This window comes from Gorilla gorilla, chromosome 14, assembly GCF_029281585.2.
Source record: "Gorilla gorilla gorilla isolate KB3781 chromosome 14, NHGRI_mGorGor1-v2.1_pri, whole genome shotgun sequence".
Lineage (NCBI taxonomy): Eukaryota > Metazoa > Chordata > Mammalia > Primates > Hominidae > Gorilla > Gorilla gorilla.
Window position 1 is genome coordinate 99,890,033 of NC_073238.2, and position 23,101 is coordinate 99,913,133.

A 23,101-nucleotide genomic window follows, 5' to 3' on the forward strand; every position below is an offset into this window, starting at 1 on the left:
TGTAATTTCAACAATGTGAGGTTGCATACAAATTTCAGTTACATAGATAATTAATCTGTAATTTAATAATGTGGCTTAATGAATTTTATAATTTAATGTTTAATTTTTTACTGTTTATTTAAAATTTTAATTTTATGAATTATAACATGTTAAACTCATGTGCTGTTAAGAAACAACATTTTAAAATGTGTTTGTATATGTATTTGTATGTATATAATTGTCACAATTGCAAAAACAAATAATTATCGGGAGAATGTGAACAGCATTTGTATATACCTAGATGGTCAGATTGTAAATGATGTTATATTTTTTGTCCATTTTTAATGTCTATTTTTAAAATTTTGACAATATGTATGCAATGTGTCAGACCAAAAAACATCATAACAACAAAATTAAAACGTAAATAAGGAATGCTACAAACAATCCGTTTATTTTGTTTTATATTTTATTTTATTTATTTATTTTTTTCCAGTCAGGGTCTCGCTCTGTTGCCCAGGCTCTGCAGTGTTGTGATCTTGGCTCACTGCAGCCTCAACCTCCCAGGCTCAAGCAATCCTCCCACCTCATCCTCCCAAGTAACTGGGATTACAGGCCTGTGCTGCCATGCCCAGCTGATTTTATATATATATATATATATTTTTTTTTTTTTTTTTATTTGCAGAGATGGTGTTTTACCATGTTGCCCAGGCTGGTCATGAACTCCTGAGCTCAAGTGATCCGCCCACCTCAGCCTCTCAAACTGCTGGGGTTACAGGTGTGAGCCACCACACCCAGCCAAACAATCATTTTAAAACTTCATATTAAAGCATATCTCTTTTCATATAATTTTCCTATAAATGATTCCTACAAAAGTATTTCCAGAGTCCAAGTTATAAATATGTATGGAACTGTAATTTAATGTCTGATGTATTCAAAGATGTGTATTCCAGAATACATATGTGTGTGTGTGTATATATATATATATATATATATATATATATATATCTTTATTTTTTTATTTTTTTTTTTTTTTACTGAAGTGACTAATTTTTTGTTTATTAGTTTGTGTTTTAGAGATGGGGGTCTCACTATGTTGCCCAAGCTGGACTCAAGCTTCTGGGCTCCACCAATTCTCCTTCCTCAGCCCCCATAGAAACTGGGTCTACTGAGCTGAGTAATCTTAGCTGCAGTAAATATACTCCTCATTAGAGCACAAATTTAAAATTTAAGGCATTAAACATGGTTTTAAAAATCTTAGATATTTTCAGGTAAGAGAAAAAATTCACATTACTATTTTAAGTCACATTTATATGACCACTTATGATTTATAACATATTTTTAAAACTTTTTGGCCATATTTCCTTTTTCTCTTGCCCAAATATATATTAAGTATGTAGTAGGCTATTTTAATATGTATTCCATTACAGTCTTTTTAGGATTTTTATTTCAGCATTGTTATTCAAGTAATACTGTTTTATTATTGTTTTTCTATTAATTTCTTCAATCTTTAGAGTCACACATTGAATATTTTAATAAATGAACTGAATGTTTCTTTCTTTTCCTAGAATCTTGAATGCTATAAAAACTCAAATTATCTACTTTTTGAATTTACTTTTTGATATTTCAATTAATACAAGATTACTGATCTGTTTCAGTTTTTCTGCTTTGTTTCTGTAACCCTTTAGTTATCTCTGCATCTTATGAAGATGTACAATATATACATTTATTTTTTAATGCTTTATTTCATCTTATGGTTGTCATTTTGCTTGTGTTTATATCTGAGTTTTTAGATTTTTTTTCCTGTCTTCTCCACTCTTACCTCCCATCATTTCTATTTGGAAATGTGCCATTGCTTTCCTATTTTGCTGCAAATTGGAAAGCATAGCTAGGCGTTTTCATTATTTTTGATGCTTCAGTTTTGTTTTAACTTGTGTTAGCAGAATTTAATTATAAGCTATGTTCCAACGATTGCATATGTAAGATATTTAAATTAAAAAAATGCTTCTTACAATTATTAAAAAAATGCTTCTTACAATTATATTAGACTATAGAATTTTTCTACTAACATTGTCATGAACCTTATTCTTTATTTTGTCACATTTATTATTTATGAAGGAAATATGAGGCAAGTTTAATGCTTATTTTTCTACAAGTATACTTTTTTATTGCTTCTATTATTTTAGAATAATTTTAATATTATTTACATGAAATTTCTATGCAATTTCAATAATGGTTTCACAAAGATGATTATTTAATGGTTGATTCAGACCTATTGTTAGGTGTTAATAATAGAAATCTTTTACCAAGCACTTATTATTTTTTAGGTATTGTATTACAGCAGTCATATTCCAGATGTGTTCCACTGACCATCACTGTCCATGATCTTTGTTTTGGTCAATGAAAGTGTATGCACAAAAATTGAATATAACATTTGAAAATTGTACAGAAACTTGGCCAGCTTGGTGGCTGTCTCCTGTAATGCCAGCACTTTGAGAGTCTGAGGCGGGCGGATCACTTGAGCCCAGGAATTTGACGCCAGCCTGGCCAACATGGCGAAACCTCGTCTCTACTAAAAATACAAAAATTAGCCAGGCATGGTGTGGGGAGCCTGTAATACCAACAACTCCAGAGGCTGAGGCAGGAGAATTGTTTGAACCAGCGAGGGGAGGTTGCAGGGAGCCGAGATCGTGCCAATGCACTCTAGTCTGGGTGACAGAGTGAGACTCTGTCTCAAAAAATAATAATAATAAAATAAAATACTTAAAAAATTGTATGGTAACTTGACACAAAAAAATTACAAATTGAATACTTAAATAATCTTTAGATAACAAAACAACAGATTTAGAAAAAATTTGTTCTACTTCCATCTCATATTTCTTTTCCATTGTCATAGTACTGTCTTAGCCTTATGCTTATACATAAAATATAAAGTTATTATGTGTCCATATTAGGTAGGTCACTGGAAATCCAAAGATAATTTAGAATGCATGTGTAAGTAATCTCCTGTCTGCATGCTTCTCACTTCTTTTTTTTTTTGCCTTGAACTTTTACGCCCCGTTAATATATGACTCTTTGCTCTCTTTCCTCAAAGTGCTTGTGTTTAATATTAACTACTTTCAATAAAATACTTTTCATTAAAATAATAAATAAATTTTCATAAGATTTTAATTGACCAAATTGACTTTAAACCTTATTTTTAGTAGGCGAACTTCTTTTTCAAACAAAACCTCAAACTAATCTCTAGTAAGAAGCCGAAGTGCATTCATCTATCAAGTTACAGTACTGGTGATGAGCCCTTCCTTCCTTCCTACCTTCCTTCCTTCCTACCTTCCTTTCTCCTTCCTTCTTCCTTCCTTTCTCCTTCCTTCTTCCTTCCTTTCTCCTTCCTTCCTTTCTCCTTCCTTTCTCCTTCCTTCTTCCTTCCTTCTTCCTTCCTTCCTTTCTCCTTCCTTCTTCCTTCCTTTCTCCTTCCTTCCTTCTTCCTTCCTTTTTCTTGCTCTGTTGCCCAGGCTGAAGCAAGCTATCCTCCTCCCTCAGCCTCTCAAGTAGCTAGTACCACAGGAATGCACCACCACACCTGGCTAATTTTTAATTTTTGTTGTTGTTGTTGTTTGTTTTGTTTGTTTTTGTTTTGTGGAGATGGGTTCTAACTATGTTTCTCAGGCTGATGTCTCAAACTGCCTGACTCAAGCAATCCTCTCACCTTGGCCTCTAAATTGCTGGGATTACAGGTAGAAGCCATGATTCCCAGCCTCAACATTTCTGCTGATTTATTAGTTTTTATTTTCCTTGCCAAAGAAACACTCACAAAATCACACCACATCATACATACTCTGTTTCCATACATACAACACCACCAGCATGGCTAACAACATCTAAGACTCTGAAAACTGTTTCTAAACAGTTTTTACTTTACTATATATGATATACTCTCAACCTCCAGGGGTAAGTTGTGTGTGGTGGTGATGTAGGACCATGAAACATGAATGGCACCACAGACCAGGTTTGCCACAAACAACTGCATTCTGCATTTGTACACAGTCTGCTAAAATTACTGTATTTACAATATTTTGAGATAATTATTCGAGTTTATAAATATGTGAAAATTCTAGGCAGATATTAGGTGGTCAAATACAAAGATGACTGGTGAAGATTAGCATAATATAATATCTGTGGCTTTAAATAAACTTTTAATTTAAAATAGTCTTACGTTTGATGGAAAATTGCAAAAATAGTACAGAAAGTATCTATACAATACATACCCAGTTATTTTTAATGACTATTATCATTATTGATATTTTACATCCATTAACATTTCACATTAGCATGGTACGCTTGTTACAATTAATGAACCAGTATTGAAATGTTAGCAGTAATTAGTGCCTCTACTGTATCAGATATCCTTAAGATTTACCTAATGTCGTTTTACTGACCCAATAGCCCATTCAGGACACTACATGACATTTAGTTGCTTTGATTCCTCAAGTTTATACTGGGTATAACAGTTTCTCAGAATTGCTTATTTTTGGTGATCTTGACAGTTTTATGAAATTCTGGAGAGATAATTTGTAGAATGCCCCTCAAATGGAACTTATCTAATATTTTCCTCATGATTACATTGAGCTTACCTGTTTTGGGGAGGCAGACCACGAAAGTGACGTGTTCTTTTATCACTTGTATCAACAATATTAATACCTATTATCACCCAAACTTATCACTACTTATGTTAACCTTCATCACCTTCAACCTGGTTGATGTAGTGTTTCTTTGTTAGGTGTCCCGCTGCTAATTACACTTGTGATTCTTCCCATTTCCATATATTCTTTGAATGCAAGTCACTATACACGCCCATAGTTAAGGAATTGGGAGTTATAATCCACCTCCTTGATGGCAGAGTATCTACCTAAAGTATTTGGAGTATTTCTGCACTGAAGACTGTCTCTTCTTCATATATTTATTCAATAATTTACATCAGTGTGGATTCATGGATATTTATTTTATGCTTTTTACTTAATCCAGTATTACTTTGTTTTGCTGCTCAAAATTCATCCAGCTTCCACCATTGACAGCTTTCTTTTGGCTCCTGTGCCCCTTTGACATACCCGTATCATTGTGTGTATATGTTTGTTTTGTTTTCCGAGTAGTTTCTGCTTTATGACATGAGAAGATGCTCCAGGATCATTTTGTATATTACTTGCAGTAGTCTGAGACTGTCATTTCTCTACAGAGTCCTATGTCTCCTCCTTGGATCATGGTATAATAAATCAAAATCCTGGCATCAGGTTTGTTGCTACCGCTTTCCCGTTGTTGCTAGCCCCTCACCTAACAGAGCAAGGAATAGATTTTCACACACACACAGACATATTTATATCCACACACACATATATGAAAACGTGTGTGTCGAATATATGTACACGAGTTTGTGTGTGTAAATATATATATGAACATGCACACACACATACATATTTAGGTATTTATGTATTAACCCATGTTTATACCCATATTTATAGGAAGATGCAAATCTATTTCTACATGTAATTATGTATATTTATGTTAAATTTAACATAGTTCATATTAAAATCTCCATTTCTAATCAATTTCCAAATAATTCTAGTCTTCTTCTCAGGTTTGTCTATAATCTTTCACTTCAACAGCAAAAAACTTGTTTCCCACCATCCACCATTGGTTAACTTAAATGTTCAGTTTCAGTATAGATGCATAGCAGTATCAGAATTGTTAAGCCTTTTCCTTGGGGGAGATAACTTTACCAAATAGAATGCTTATGTTCAATTCCTTTAGTATTTAATATTATATATGCCACTTGTTTCCAAAGTCACTTAGGTGAGTGTCTTTTTCCCCACTTCTTTTAGTGAGGCCATTTCATATACTTACAGTTTTTTTTTTTTTTTAATTCTAAATGCCATCCTGGAATCCCTTCTATCTAAACTTCTTTGAAAATTTGTATGAATTAAGACGTTTTTTGAGCTGTAAAATTTTATGCGTTTTGTCTAATGTATCATATCATGTATCCACTATTATAGTGTCATACAGAATAGCTGCATTACCCTTAAAAAATACTCTATACTTTCCGTGTTCAACTTTACTACCTCCTAATAATCTCTCATATTTTAATGTTCTTTTTAAAAATCATATACTAGGAATAATTATGTAATTTTTTTCAGTCTGGATTATTTCACTCACTAATATTTACTTAAGATTCACCCATACCGTTGTGTTGTTTGATAGCTCATTTCTTTTTATAGTTGAGCAGCATTACATTGTTATGTATCTGTTTTGTTTTGTTTATTCATTTAGTTCCCTGATGCACCCCCCAAAAGTACTCTATTTTCAGTTTGTTTAGCTTTTTCTTATTGTATGAATGGAAATGGCAGCTTCCAAGCTGTTTCCATGCTGGAGGTAAAAACAAAAGTCATACATACCTGTTGTGTGTGTGTGTGTGTGTGTGTGTGTGTGTGTATGTGTGTGTCTGTTTCAACAGAAAATCTAGATAATGCAGAAAAAACTAAGATATAAAAAGCACAGAATCGAATTCTGTTCTGATATTATCACATTATTCCAAAGTGATCATAATAAAAGGAATACACAGACATACATATGACTTCAAAAATAAACTCCTACTATTGTAACAGGACGAGAAATGTAGATTATAAAGAAGTTTCATCTCAGACAGTGCACAGAAACGGTATAAAGAAGCAAGTTTATTTTAGTACTTTAAAGAATAGTTATGTTAAAGCCACAAATACAGGTTTCTTTCCAGCTAGCCATCCACAAACATGTATTTCTTTTTGCAACCCAGGTAATCAATGTTTTGAAATAGTACCTTTCTGTGGATTTTCTTTTTATTTCAGTAACTCTAATAATATGTTTTGTAAAATAAGCTAGGTGACTCTTGTCAGTATAAGTAATATAATAACACAGATAAGAAGATTAATTGCCGGTAAATGCATAAGTTAAATAAATCAATAATTATCTGTAGATTTAACATATCCACTGAAAAACCTGTCAAATATTATAAATCTTTAAAATATATTCTGCTGTTTGAGTCCTGAATTCCAACAATGGGACTGATTATCTTTTTTCTAGAAATTCTCTATAGGTACATATTATTTAGAGCACACTCAAGCTCTCTGTTCAAAATTTGAGAGCTCTTTGAGTCCTATTTTTTTTTTTTTTTTTTTTTAGACAGAGTTTTGCTCTTGTTGCCCAGGCTGGAGTGCAATGGCATGATCTCAGCTCACTGCAACCTCCATGTCCCAGGTTCAAGTGATTCTCCAGCCTTAGCCTCCGAGTAGCTGGGATTACAGATGCCCACCACCACACCTGGGTCATTTTTTTTGTATTTTTAGTAGAGACGGGATTTCACCATGTTGGCCAGGCTAGTCTCAAACTCCTGACTTCAAGTGATCTGCCCGCCTCGATCTCCCAAAGTGTTGGGATTAGAGGCGTGAGCCACCATGCCTGGCCAAGTCTATTCTTCATATACCTTAACGATATAACTTTTTTTGTACTATGGCTTGTCCCTTTCTGTTATTCTCTATTCTGTTCTTCATGGACATGGAAGAGAAGAAAATACGTACAGATGTATTAATATATGCATATGTATAGTCTATGTATATTTTACCTATTGCAAATATCTATCAAAATTCCCGAAAATTGGTTAGCACTGTCTTTAATGTTAAGCCAATAACTTCTGCCACATTTATCCAGTTATAAAAAGTTATATATAAACAAAATTTTAAATATTCTGTATGAACTGCAGCCATGAGCTGCATAACAATGTTCTGGTCAATGACAGTCTGCATATTTGATCGTTCCATAAGATTATAAGACTATATTTTGACTGTACCTTTTCTATATTTGTACATGTTTAGATGCACAACTACTTACCATTGTGTTAGAATTGCCTACAGTATTCAATAGAAGAATATGCTGTATAGCTTCATAGTCTAGCAGCAATAGGCTCTTCCATACAGTCTAGGTGTGTAGTAGGTTCTACCACCTTGGCTTGTGTAAGTACACTCTATGATGATCACACAATGAAAAAATTGCCTAATGATGCATTTCTTAGAATGCATCCCCATCCTTAAGCAATACATGACTGTATTCAAATAGTAAATGAAATAGGATTAAATCATTAACAAGCCAAGTATCCTTTTGTTAAGATGAAACCACGGGTGGCTTTCCTATTTCAGTGCAAAACTAGCTTGTTAACAAAGTAAGATTAAACCAAGTGCCAATTTCACAACGCTTACCCAGCTTAACGTTCCAAAATCTGTAGAAAATTTATGGTAAATTTCATATGCCAATTTATTTTCTTCCATATAATTTAGCAAGGCCAAGTAGTTTTAATTTGCCTTTATCAAAACTTCTATTCACTTAAAATAATAGAAATATTACTCAGAATCGATAGGGAATTTTAATGTAATCCATAAAAATTGCTTGTTCTTTATCTACTTTACTAAAACAGGCAGTTCAAGGTGTACAATTGTTACTGAAAATGCAAAGGTAAAAGCATGCTTCTCTGGGTCTCTGTTCTATGTAACTGTGCGTTTCTCTTTTCACTCTCTCTTTCACACACACACACTGTCTCACATATAAAAACCTGCATGTATACACATATATTTTTCTGCTCAATTAATATAGATGGGAGTCTGGAATAAATGACAAAGTTTGAGTTGAATATAAATAAAGCAAATAGATATATTTACTTTACAGTCCAGAAACAGCCATGATGTAGATATAGTCAATTGTTGGAGCAGTAATTGCTGTTTGTTGTTAGACATTTATCAGAGTCTTAATATGTTAGAATAGAAAGGCATCTAATCATGCTGAAAAAAGTGCACACACAAACACACCACAGTGTACCATATATATAATAACAATGATGCACAATAATTCAAATATTCCTTTCTTTATTAGCATTCACTGTGGACTGAACACAAGTACAAAATGCTTTTGAATTTGATGCTCTTTCAACTTTTAATATCTTGCATCTGTGACCCCCTTCTATACAGAAGTCAATGTCATATTATATTGAGACTTCTCGGACCAGTGCAGGGGGAAATAATTGTTTTTTCTCTGTATCTCCACACCACTCATAGTCTGTATGGATTATAACATGAATCATTACCATGCCAAAATATAATTTTCCGTTTACTTCCCTCTTTCATCATAATGTTAGGTCCTTCGTGGAAGGATCTTAAGTTTATTATCCCTCTGATTACATTATATTTTTCCCAGAGCCGAATAAAATTCATTAATATTTTTGTTTCTGTTTCCATAAATGACACAAAATTCAATTTTTTTATTTCTTTAAATATTCTTTCTAACTATACATGATGTTTTAACCATTTTTAGGATGTATTCAGCATTTCAGGTAATTATTTTCCCCTCGTTTTTTGGCTTCCTATTGCAACAGATCTCACCCTGGGAAATACTGCATAGGTATCTGAGTGTTACAATTACCTGAAGTAGTGTCATGGCAAGGAATAATTTGATTATGAATGGTAGACATAGACTGCAATTGTCATGTACATATTGTCATTCTTTATATATTAGATGAAGTTTCTACATTGAATTTTCTTTTTTAAAAATATTTTATTTATTTTTGAAACATTTAATTGAAAAATATAGATTATACATATTCAAAGTGTACAATGTGATGACTTGACACATATACACTATGCAATGATTACCACAACCAAATTAGTTGACACATCCATCACCACCCATGCTGTACCTTAGATACTCAGAACTTGTTCATCTTATAACTGAAAGGTTATACCGTTTGACTAATATCTTTCTATTTCCCCCATTTCCCAGTGGGGGGACTTATCTTGACAATGTCACTATGTTTCCACATCTTGGCAACATCACTATTACTTCAATGAAAATGAGAGGTGCAGGGGGTGCAGATATTTCTCTGATACACTTATTTCATTTCCATTGACTGGGTATCCAAAAGTGAGACTGCTAGAACATACGGCACTTCTATTTTTAATGTAAGAAAAATCTTCCTTACTGTTTTCATAATGGCTATGCCAATATACATTCTCACCAAGGGTGTACGGGGTTCCCTATTCTCTATTCAAGCGTTTGCTCATTTTTTAATTGGAGTGTGTGTGTGTGTGTGTGTGTGTGCGTGTGTGTGTGTGTGTCTGTGTGTCTGTTATTGAGTTGCGGGAGTTCCTTACATATTTTGAATATTAACACCTTATCAGATATACAATTTGCAAGTTTTTTACCAGTTCCATAGGCTGCCTTTTTATTTTGTGTATTTTTTCCCTTTGCTTGCAAAAGCTTTTTAGTTTGACATGGTCTCACTTCATTTTTCCTTTTGTTCCATGTGCTTTTGATGTCACATCCAAAAAAAAAAAAAAAAAACCAGTGCCAAATCCAATGTAAGGGAGATTTTTTCCTATGTTTTCAAAGTTCCAAGGTACAAAATCAACATACAAATCAGTTGCATTTCTTTATAGTAGCTAGACATTATTAGAAATAAAATTAAGAAAATTATTCCATATACAATAGCGTCAGAGAGAAAAAATATTTATGAATAAATTTAACCAAGCAGGTAAAAGTTCTATACCAAAAAAAAAAAAAAAAAAACTATAAGACATGAATGAATGAATTTGAAGAAGACACAAATGAATGGAAAGATTTCTCTTGTGCATGGATTGGAAGAATTGATATTGTTAAAATGACCATATTACCCAAAGCAATCTACAGATTCAGTACAACTCCTATTGATACAGAAGTGGGGCAGGGAAGTGCTGGGTAGAGAAAGGCGGCTCCCTGGCTAGGGGTCTACCCCCGGGCCTCTGTCCACGGACCTAGGTGAGGACAAGCACTCCTGCCTTCATGACCAAATATTGCGTTTTCCAAGACCACCCTGGCCCACCAGGACCCCATCCTGTGCCTACAGAAACCCCAAGGCCCTAGCAGGCAAAGACACAGCTGCTGGACATCGAGAGGAACACATCAACAAAGAAGACAGAAGCGGCTAGATGTTGAGGGGAGCACACCTGTGGAAGAGCACAGCAACACACCAGCAGGCCATCCACCCGTGGAATGACGCAGAGTTTGGCTGGGGTGGTCAGAGAAGAGCGCGGGCCGCTGAGCAGCTCGACTCTAGGGGAAAACCATCTCCGTTCTGGCTCCCCCATCTGCTGAGAGCTAATTCCACTCAATAAAACCTTGTACTCATTCCCCAAGCCCACGTGTGATCCAATTCTTCCGGTACACCAAGACAAGAACCTGGGATACAGAAAGCCCTCTGTTCTTGAGATAAGGCAGGGGTCTAATTGAGCTGACTAACACAAGCCGCCTACAGATGGCTAAACCGTATTTAAATATAATTTACAGTGTTCACAGTGGTAATATTTGTAGCAAATGAATTGATCAATAGATTACAAAGTTAGTTTCCCTGGCCTCCTATGTGTGGGTAATGAAGAAGGAGAGTGGAGAAGCTTTATTTAAAGCTGTAACACAATGTTGAAGTAGGTCAGATGCTTATATAGCCATGAATATTTTGTTCCAGTTTCACTAATGTATTAAAGCCTCATATAAAACTAGTCTTCAGATGACTGTCAAAAAGTTACTAAGCATTACTAATTCCTACCATACAAAAAATAAATGCTAGGAAGGAAAACTCTAAACTTATGCCCAAAAGGATTTATTTTATTTTCACTGTATTTCTGTACTGGCTATCATTAGAAAGCTAGTACGTGCACTAAACTTTGTGTTTATATTTTAGAAACAACAAGCTATGTTTCTCAGGCCAAAATACTTGGGGAAATATATAATGGCTACCTTAAAACCCAAATAAGTCTACTCAGTGGTCATATTTAAGAACAAAATAATAAAAATATCCAGAAGGTTTAACATCCCAAACAGGCGATTTCTCAGATGAAAAGATTAGACAGTTGATTTTCTAGAAGACTACCTATCTGTACTGGAAGAAGAGTGGAGAACCTTGCTAAAATAACTACTGGACCTGACTTCAGACTCTCTTGTTTGTGGATAAACCTAGCTCCTTAACACATTTAAAAATATTCTATATGATATGTGTTCCTAAATTGTTTAGGAAGATTTGTAAATAGTTAGCATTTGGTTGTACTCTAATAAAACTTGTTTATATTTTGGTTAAATAAACTTGTTTAAACTTGTTTATATTTTGGTTAATATGTCAGGATATTTATTCATAGTTGCAAGACTATAGCTAAATTATTCCCTGATTATTCAATTATTTTTTATATTCAACTGAATGAATTCAGTTAGAAATGGTTTAATGTGCATAATGAAGCGTTATAACTAACATCAAGACCATTCTAATCTAAATAGCCTTTTTTCATGTTCTTCTCAACAATAAAAATGTTCTAGTCAGATAATGCAGTTTGAATTGAGCTGGCTGATAATAATTAATTAAATCAATATAAATATTTAGAATTTGTTGACTCTGAATCAGAGAGAATAAAATTTGAAAAGTGATTTTGAATGTTTTGCTTATTGCAAACATATGCATTTAAAATATTTTTTATTCAAATACCAATATTTTAATCTTTAGTTACACAAACACGTGTAGTCAAGCTTCCCTTCCACTTCATTTTAGTTATGGAAAATATTCCAAAGTAGGCAAAGTTTCTCTTTAGGAAATTGCTATCTGAGCTACAACTTCAAATATTACATTCACACTTAATGCTCCTGTTATCACCGCCAGTCCCTCTCCCACCTCTCCTGCTACCTGCATGGGCTGGGTACTTCATGTTCATCTCACTCACATATTCACCATTTTAACAAAGACTTGAGTGACTACACATGTATTTGGTGTGGGGAAGGAAAAGTTATATACTTTGCTGCATCTTCCCAAAAATCTAGCCTAGTTTAGTGATGTTTTGATATCTGTAGATTTCTTTAATAAAATAAGAAAAACATGGTTAGTGTTTTAAAAATGAAGTACCATGGACTTTCAGCAGGGTGATGGGTCTCTTCTTATTGATATATAAAACATACTTCTCACCATAATTGTATTAAAGTAGAAGAATATTTACTTCTACTAGAAGTAAGGTTAGAAGGCAGAGTACCAATAGTACCTACCAGTATTATTATAGAAGAAGATCATGCAGTTTTTTTAGATCATAAAAATGCTTAATTTATGAGGTATAATCAGTTCACATATGATACATCATATAAATCAGTTTATATATGAAAAATCAGAGATTGAAAAACAAATTTCATCAACATTTATGTTATTCTTTAAATTTATTAATTTTAAAATGAATTAAAACAAAAAATTAAACAATATGTCCAAAGATTTTAGACTGATACAGACAAAAGTTTTATGGACTTTGATGTAGATAAGAATTAATAAAATAGGTATTGAATATATACTTGGCTAGGTGTAATGTAAGAAAAGATAAAAAATAGATTAGTCTTAATTCAATAGCTCTAAAAATATTATTACTAAAATATATCTATTTGAGATGTCTTCACCATAAACTGAGAGATTACTTATAAAAGTTATAATGAATAAAGCTGGACAACATAAATGAGTTTTTTTATATTTTCATACTTAATAATTATTGGTTATTCAGTGCTGTACATGGGCTACTAAGTTGTATTAGGCTTTTTTGCATTGCTATAAAGGAATAACTGAGACTCGGTAATTTATGAAGAAAAAAATCTTTAATTAGCTCACGGATCTGCAGGCTTTACAGAAAGTATGATGCCAGCATCTGCTTCTAGCAAGGCCTCAAGAAGCTTACAATCATGGCAGAAGCGTCAGAAGGAGCAGACACATCACATAGTGAGAGCAGAAGCAAGAGAGAGAGGCAAGTTTCCATAACCCTCTTTCAAATAACCAGCTCTCATGTGAACTAACAGTGAGAATGCAGTAATTATCATGAGGACAGCACAAAGTCACTCATGAGGGACCCACTCCCATGACTGAAACACCTGTCACCAGGCCCCACTTTCAACATTGGTGATTATGTTTCAACATGAGATTTGGAGGGGACAAACATCCAAACCATGTTATTCAATCCAGACATCCTAAATCTTATGTCCTTTTCACGTTGCAAAATACAATATCTCCTCCCAATAGTTCAGTACATTCTTAACTTGTTTCAGCATTAAGTCCAAAATCCTAAGTCTCATCTGAGAATCATCGCCTTTGGCTATAAGCATGTAAAGTAAAAATAAGTTATTTACTTACAAGATAAGATGGTGGTACAGGCATCGGGCAAATGTTTCCATTCCAAAAGGGAGGAGTCACCCAAAAGAAAGCAACAAACAGGCCCCATGCAAGTCTGAAACTCAGCACAGCAGCCATTAAACTCTAAAGCTCCAAAATAATCTCCTTTGACTCCATGTCCCACATCCAGGACACACTGGTGAAAAGGGTGGGCTCCCAAGGCTTGAACAGGTCCACTTCTTTGGCTTTACAGGGTTCAATCCCCGTGGCTGCTGTCATGGGTTGGACTTGAGTGCCTGCAGATTTTCCATGTTTAGGTTGCAAGCTGCCAGTGACTCTACCATTCTTGGGTCTGGAAGGTGGCATCCCCTTCCCATAGCTCCACTAGAAAGTGCCCTGTGGGGACTCCAACTTCACATTTCCCCTCTGCACTGCCATAGTAGAGATTCTCTGTGAGGGCTCCAGCCCTGTGGCAGGATTCTGCTTGGACAGCCAGGCTTTCTTATACATCCTCTGAAATCTAGGTGGAGCTGCCAATCTTGCATACTGTGTGCCTTCAGGCTTAACAAAACATGGAAGCGGCCAGTGTTCACAGTTTGTGCCTTTCAGAGCAGTGGCCAGAGATGTTTCTGGGACACTTTGAACTGAGGTTGGAGCCAGCATAGCCTCAATGCAGGGATCAACGGCCCAAGGCTGCACAGGGCAGCAGGGCCCTCAGTCTGGCCTTCCAAATTATTCTTTTCTCCTAGGCCTCTGGGCCACAGATGGGAAGGGATGCCGTGAAGCCTCCTGAAATGCCTTTCAGTCCTTTTTCCCATTGTCTTGGATAGTAGTATTTGGCTCTCTTTTAGTCATGCTAATCTCTCTAGCAAGTGGTTGCTCCATAGCCTCCTTAGATTTCTTCTCTGCCACAGGGCCAGGCTGCAAATTTTCTAAACTTTTACACTCTGCTTTCAATTATAAATTCCAACTTTAAGTCATTCCTTTGCTCCTGGGTATCTAATCATAGATTATTAGTAGCTGCCCAGGTCACCCCTTGAAGACTTCGCTGCTTAGAAATTTATTCTTCTAGATACCCTATGTCATTACTCTTAAGTTCAACTCTACACAGATCCCTAGAATGTGGACACAATGCAGCAAAGTTCTTTACTATGGCATACTACAGGTGACTTTTGCTCCAGTTCCCAAGAAATTCTTCATTTTCATCTAAGACCTCATTAGCCTGGCCATCACTGTACATATTACTATCAGCATTTTCTTCACAATCATTTTACCAGTCTCTAAGAAATTCCAAACTTTCTCTTATCGTTCTGTCTTTTCCTGAGTCCTCAAAACTCTTCTAGCCTCTGCTCATTACCCAGTCCAAAGCCAGTTCCACATTTTCAGGTATCTTTATAGCAATGCCTCACTCCTTGATACCAATGCTCTGTATTAGTCTGCTTTTGCATTGCTGTAAAGGATACCTGAGCTTCGGTAATTGGCTCACAGTTCCGTAGGCTTTACAGGTAGCATGGTGCCAGTGTCTGCTTCTTGTGACCCTCAGGAAGCTTACAATAATGGCAGAGAGCATATGGGAGCAGGCACATCATAGGAAGCAAGAGAGAGAGGGGGGAAGTGCCACAATCTTTTAAACAACCAGCTTTCATGTGAACTAACAGTAAGAACACACTTATTATTATGAGGACAGCACCAAGACATTCATGATGGACCTGTCCCCATGATCCAAACACCTTCCACCAGGCTCCACCTCCAAGATTGGGATTACATTTAAACATGATATTTTTAGGGGACAAATATCCAAACCATATCACAAGTACTATACATATATTAGTACATATAGTCCTATAAGTCCTATAATATTAATGTGACTATTTTATAATGAGTAATCTAAAAAAATTAAAATAGATATACAACTTGAGTAATTTTACAGAACTTATAAGCAGATGAGTTAGTGCTTGTGCTACACAAAAAACAAGGAACTGAAAATACAGTGACACATTCAAGATAAATATGTATTTCTCTTTCACACAGCAGTTCAAAGGTAATTAGTTGCCAGGGATAAAGGCAATCTACCATTCTCAAATATGTTTTCCACCTCTTAGGTCAAGGTAGCTATTTCCTTTGTTGCCATAAAGAAGAGGGCAAAGCTGAGTAGTAATCACATAATTCTTTCCTAGGTGTGGATCAGAAGAGGCTTGTATAATTGTTGCTTTCATCTCATTGGGCAGAATGTGGTCCCAACAAAGAAAAATGATCTGGAAACTATAATATCAAATACATTGCACACATAACCAGCTAAAATTTTGCAGTATTAGGATTAAATAAGGGGAGTCTGAATATTGGTGAACAACTATTAGACTTGCTACAGTGGAAGCTGAAATAAAAATTTTGATCCTAATATATAGCCCAGAAGTGGGATTGCTAGCCCATGTTCCCTTCAGCAATATTCATGATATCCAAGATAATGGACATAACTCAAATGTCTACCAACTGATGAATGGATAAAGAAAAGGTGATGTATTTATACAATGGAATATTAATTAACCCTACAAATGGGGGAAATCTTGACATATTTAACAACATAGATGATACAGTTTGGATTTGTGTTCCCACCTAAATCTTATGTGGACTTGGAGGAGGGGGCTGGTGGGAGGTAATTGGATCATGGGGGCAGATCTCTTCCTTGCTGTTCTCATGATAGTGAGTGAGTTCTCATGCGATCTGATGGTTTAAAAGGGTATGGCATTTCCCCCTTCTCTCTGTTTTTCTCCTACCACCATGTGAAAATGTGCTTGCTTCCTCTTTGCCCTCTGCCATGATTGTAAGTTTCCTGAGGCCTCCCAGTCAGGCTTTCTGTTAAGTCTCCAGGACTGTGAGTCAATTAAACCTGTTTTCTTCTATTTCACTACCTGAAGTCACCCAGATTCAAGTAGTTCTTTATAGCAGTGTGAGAATGAATTAATACAACAGATGAAGCAAAAGAATATGATGCCAAGTGAAATGTACTAGGTGCAGGAAGACAAATACTGTATGATTTTACTTATACGTGGAATCTACATAGTCAAACTCATAAGAACAGAGAGTAGAATGGTGGTTATTAGGGGCTGAGGGATTGAGAAAATAGGTAGATGCTGTTCCGGGGGTACAAGGATCTAATGTAAAAAAATGTGACTATAGTTAACCATATCGTATTGGACAACTGAAATTTGCTAAGAAGGTAGATCTTAATTATTCTCATCATGAAAATAAAATAAAAGTAACAAAGATAAGAGAAAGAAAGAAAGAAAAATAGAAAGGAAATGTTAACTATATGAAGTGATGGATACGTTAATTAATTAGCTTGATTGTGATGACTATGTCACAATGTGTGTGTATATATATACGTATATATCAAATCATAAAGTTGGACACCTTTAGGCTGTCAACCATACTTCAGTCAAAATGGTGGTGGTGGGTTGGGGAGTGCAGATATCTGAAACTCCCAGTGCTATTTAATCTCTACACCACACTAATTCCACTTACTTCTTTGCACTCACATCCCATCTGATTCCAATGGTCAGTATATTATTCCCGTGTTCTTTAGCATTAATTATCCCTGGCCCTGTTTTCTCCCCTTTGCTGCTTAATTTTTGAGCACAGAGTATATATGTATATATATACATTTGTGTGTGTGCATATATATATACACACATATATATATTTCACATTCCCTGACACTACTTAAAATATGTACCTAATTAAACCACGAATTAAAATGAATACACTTGTTGCCTGAGTGATCATATTCCTCAGTACAGTTTCATTATTGTTGTTTTCTGTTAATTTGGGCAGGATAGAAAAAGAAACCACTTGCACTTAAAAAACTTTTGAACTACATTGCATATTCTATCATGTAAACATATATTTTGGTGAATTTTCATTAAAAAGTAGATATGAACTATTTAAAAACATTCCTGGCAGTGTTGGTGCTCTTACTATACACATTGTTTTCATGATTGCTGATTTCATACCCTATTATCTAAGTTTTTGTTAGAAATTAGTTTGCTACTTCAGAGACCAGTGAAATGTTTTTTGTGAAGTTATACATCTATCAGACAGCAAAAAAATTGTTTCCTAGTTCCCGTAACTTCTGCATCTTCCAATGAATAAAACATTTTTTTCTAGATGGTTTATTTTCTGGCTGAATTATTTTTTGATGCTCTGTATCCACGATTCTTAAAGCTGGCAACATATCAGTTTCACTTGGAAACTTTTTTTTACTTGTCTGTTTAAAAAGACTCCTGTTCACTAACCCCAAAGGATTCAGATTTCATATGTGAGGAAAGAAGACTAGCAACATGTTTTTCAAAGGAGCCCAAGGTTAATCTTTATTTGGAACCAAGCTTGAAAACAAATTCTTAAACATGAGGCAGAATGGAAGAGTATTTACCAGCTCAGGTTCTGGGATCAGAAATAGAGGATTGTGTTCTAACTGTACAACTCATTGGCTGTGGATTTGAAGAAGTTTCATTAATCTAAAAGAGAGAAAAAAAGTTCTAAGTGAAACATGAGACACTAAATAAGCAAACAATACATGTTAGCATTATTATTATTACAGAGATGTTTCAGTAATTTTTTCAGATACACTACTCTTTTACTAATTTATACTGTTTGGCATTATCTCTTAATTTAAAAATTATAATTACATGCATTTTTATTGTATTTCAGTTCTTGTTATTAAAAGAATATACAATTATGGGGAAAATAGTGAAGTTGAAAGATCTGTAGCCACTCACTTAAATTTTTTTTTAGGTGGCAGAAACTTCATCCATACATTAGGCTTATATCCAAGAGCAAAGCTGGCAAAAATACCTGCCCTTATGGAACTCACTAAACTTCTAGTGGTTGGTAAAAAGAAACAATCCAAATAAATGTTTGTTTGCTTGTTTTTTTGAGATAGAGTCTCACTCTGTTGCCCAGGCTGGAGTGCAGTGACGTGAACTTGGCTCACTGCAACCTCCGCCCCCCAGATTCAAACGATTCTCCTGCCTCAGCCTCCCAAGTAGCTGGGATTACAGGCGCCTGCCACCGCACCTGGCTAATTTGTGTGTGTGTGTGTGTTTTTTTAGTAGAGACGGAGTTCCACCATCTTGGCCAGGGTGGTCTTGAACTCCTGACCTCGTGATCCACCCGCATCAGCCTCCCAAAGTGCTGGGATTACAGGAGTGAGTCACCATGCCTGGCCCCAATTAAGTGTTTTAATAGTAAGAGTTATGCAGCAAAGGCAGAGAAAATGGGATAAAGATATGGTGGCAGTTGTAATTTGCATGTCTCAGAAGACCTCACTATGAAAATGATGGTTGACAATACCTGAAGAAGTCATTTCAGACATGTAGATATCTGGGGGAAGAGCATTTCAGGTAATGAAAAGAGCTGGTACAAAGGCCCTGAGGTAGGAGCATGGCTGATGCTGGCCATGGCCAACCTTGCTGAAGTGGAAGAAACAGAGAAGGAAGGTGAAAATAGAAGGGGAAAGACTTTTCGATGATTGTAAGAAGTTTGCATTTTAAACTCAGTGAAAGATTTTAAGTAGAGGAGTTACATATCTGAATCAATTAGGCTTCCCTCTTGCTAACAGACTAAAAAGTAGCAATGGTGGAAGTAGGGAGACCACTCAGACTACTTCATCACCACTTGGACGACTACATCAGTGTAAGCAAGAATTAACTGTAGCTTTAACCAAGGTTATACAATGAGAATTAGACCACTTATGAACACATTTTGAAGACAGACCACTGATTTTTTTGATGAATCAGATATTCATATGAATAGTGGCAAAGATAGAAGTCAAGGGTGTCTCAAGTTCAAGCTTTATTCCCAAGATTTGAAACTGCATTAGATTTACAGATGGGAAGCATTTAGTATAATTAGGTTTGTGTTGCCATAACATTGAAAACATCAATCTGTTAAAGTAGTAGATGAAATGTACAGCAAAATAGTTTACATGCTAGCACGTGTTCATTAGCTTGTAACTAGATTTGGAAATTCATAAAGCACAAAAGGCAACTGATTTTCAGGAAAAATGAATTAGCACTTCTATGTACTCTCAATTATTTCCACAACATTAAATGTCAACAATATGTTGCCAAGTTCAAAAATTATATATCTAGTTCAGCGCTTTATCTAATTCTTAAATGAGGCAATTATCTTGATACTTTTATTTTTTATATCAATATTCAGCTAATCCATAAGTCATGTACATCTTACCTTTAAAATATCTTCTTCATATCCAATGCAATCTTCCTGGCCCAATATTCTACTGTATCTTGTGGATGATAGCACAGTTGTTTCCAAAGCAAACTCCCTGCCTTCATTTCTTCCCCAGAAGAAAAGTGGCAGAAGCCAGAGTGATGTTTTTTTAAAAAAGTACATCAGATCATGTCCTTTATCAAAATTTTTATAACGTTCCCTTCACTTGGACTGAATTCAAATATTTCATCACAAACTTCAAAGCCCAGCACAATCTTCCTTCCTCCCCAAATAAAAAATTATCATACTGTGCTTCCCCCTTACCTCTCATATGTTCTAGTGTTCTTCTCAGTTTCTACAATACAAAAACCCTTCTTGCTCTAACGGGTTTTCACATGGTTTTGTTTATGCCTGGACTTGTCCATAATGTCTTTAAGTAGGTGAACATGTTTTAGCATTTTTTTTGCATTGTCTTCAAGTAGGTGTAAATGTTTTTGCATTTTTAGACCAAAATTAAAAACTTACTTCCTAAAAGACAACTCTTATGACCAACTGATTTAAATAATAACTACCCCTCCTTTGTTTTGTTCCCAGGTATTCATGTTTATTTACCATACTTCCGGGGAAGAGAAGATACCAGACTGTCCAGCACTAACTCCTATGAGAGAGTCACCATCTTTAAGGTATCACCCTAGTGTTGAGATAGCGTTGGACTGAGAATGAGACATAATTAATTATAGTAAAGATTCTACTAAAAATGCTAAACTGAGTGTTCTGCCTAAATTTAATTCTCACATTTCTGAAATATTGATCTTTAGATATATGCAAGCACTTTTCATTATCTTTAAAAACTTTTAGTAGATTTCCTGGTTATTGAGAGATGAGAGCTAAACTTATCTTTGAATAAATGTTATTATTTTTGGGAAAGAAAACAAAACAATGTAAAACAAGCAAAATCACTTTAATGGAACTGTTCGCTGTGCAAGCTAAAATTCACTTTCTCGTTCAGAAAAATTCCAATCAATGAAAAGAAAAGAAAAAGGAGGTTTTTCTTTCTTTTGGGAGAAAAGCCTGCCTGAGATTATGTTTGTTAAAAGGGTAGTTGCTGCTGTGAGATTGGGAAGACAGTGATGACTGTTTCTCTCTTCTTGGTGTTCACAGGATTTGTGGCCAAGATTTTAGTTAGGAAGCATATAGTTGAAGGTAATATTGATAGAAAGGCTAAGGAGATAGTAAAGTGGGAGAAACCCTAGAGAGATAGTTGGCACATTTGACAGGTATTAGTGAGAATCATAACTGCTTTAATCACTCCCTACTGTGATGTAATTCTGTTATCACCAAATTTCAGCAAAGTTTTGAAAACGTTACAATCCCTTATAAGATGTGCGTTGGAGATTTAATGGATGGCCACGAATGCTGTGAAAGGCTTTAGGGAGAGATAAAGCAGCTCACAAGTTGCCAATCCTGTGATCTTTATGTAATACACAGGAGAGCTGCAGCCATCAAGTGCCTGTTCACTGACAGGTGGCAGGAAGACAAGCAGGGCAGCTTTGTGATGTGTAAGCATTGCTTAGGAAATACTTCCCATACATGTGCAAGGTAATGAAAGAGGGAGGAATTCATGAGGTCCAGGAAGATGAAGAACAGATTAATATTACTTACGGACTTTGAGAGGAAAACTAAAAGTCTAGAACTATCAGAGACCAATAGCTTAAAAAAGGAATTGTGTACTTGATTTCTGTGGTATTAGGTTTAATTATAAATGTAAAAGTTTCTATTTATTTGTTCTTATTTATTCTTATATCATTTTGTTAAAACATAGGATATGTTAAAATGTCACACACCAATTGTGTTTCATAATTTTCACTTTTAACATGGCTCTTTGTCTAATAATACCTTAATGCCCTTCATTTAGGAAAATCCTATAATCTCCTCTTTCCCATGCTTGGTCCTCTGAGATTTTGACAAAAACTGTTTATATGAAAAATTATCTCTTGCAAAATATGAGCAGCCACACTTCCAGCATTTGTCTTTGAGAATTATACCATACACCGTATAGACTATACATCTATTTACCTAATTTTAATAAAGCCTATTTTTATGTATTATTTAAAAGAAAATGATGGCAAGCTTAATTTTTTTTAAAAGTAATTATGATAAAAACATCATATTTTATATTTTTGTGGAGTACGTACAATATTTTTATAAACACATACAACGCGTAATAATTAAATCAGGGTAATTAGGGTATCCACCATTTCAAGCATTTGTTATTTCTTTGTGTTGGAAATATTCCTAATTCTAATTTTGGTTATTTAAAAATGTACAACGAATAATTAATTCTAGTCCCTGCTGTACTACCAAATATTCTATCTTATTAATTCTAACGAACTGTATTCATAGCCATTAACCAACCCTCTCTTATCCACCCCCTCTCTGCTACCCTTCCCAGCCTCTAGTAACTATCATACTACCCTATCTCTATGACTTCAATGTTTTAAAAAAATTTTAGCTTGCACATATGAGTGAGAACCACAAAATTAGTCTTTTGGTGCCTGACTTATTTTACTTAACATAACCTCCTCTAGGTACATCCACACTGTTGCAAATGACAAGAGTTCATTCTTTTTAATGGCTGAATTATATTCCATTGTATATATGTATTAATCCTATATATGGGCC

At 34.9% G+C, this 23,101-nt stretch overlaps 1 long non-coding RNA gene across 1 annotated transcript; it reads left to right on the forward strand.

The window, feature by feature from the left end:
• Positions 1 to 1,045: 1,045 nt before the first annotated feature.
• Positions 1,046 to 21,103, forward strand: LOC129526233 (uncharacterized). Its single transcript, XR_008670831.2, has 2 exons — positions 1,046 to 1,168; positions 21,014 to 21,103. It is a non-coding gene; the product is annotated as an uncharacterized lncRNA (long non-coding RNA).
• Positions 21,104 to 23,101: the final 1,998 nt, after the last annotated feature.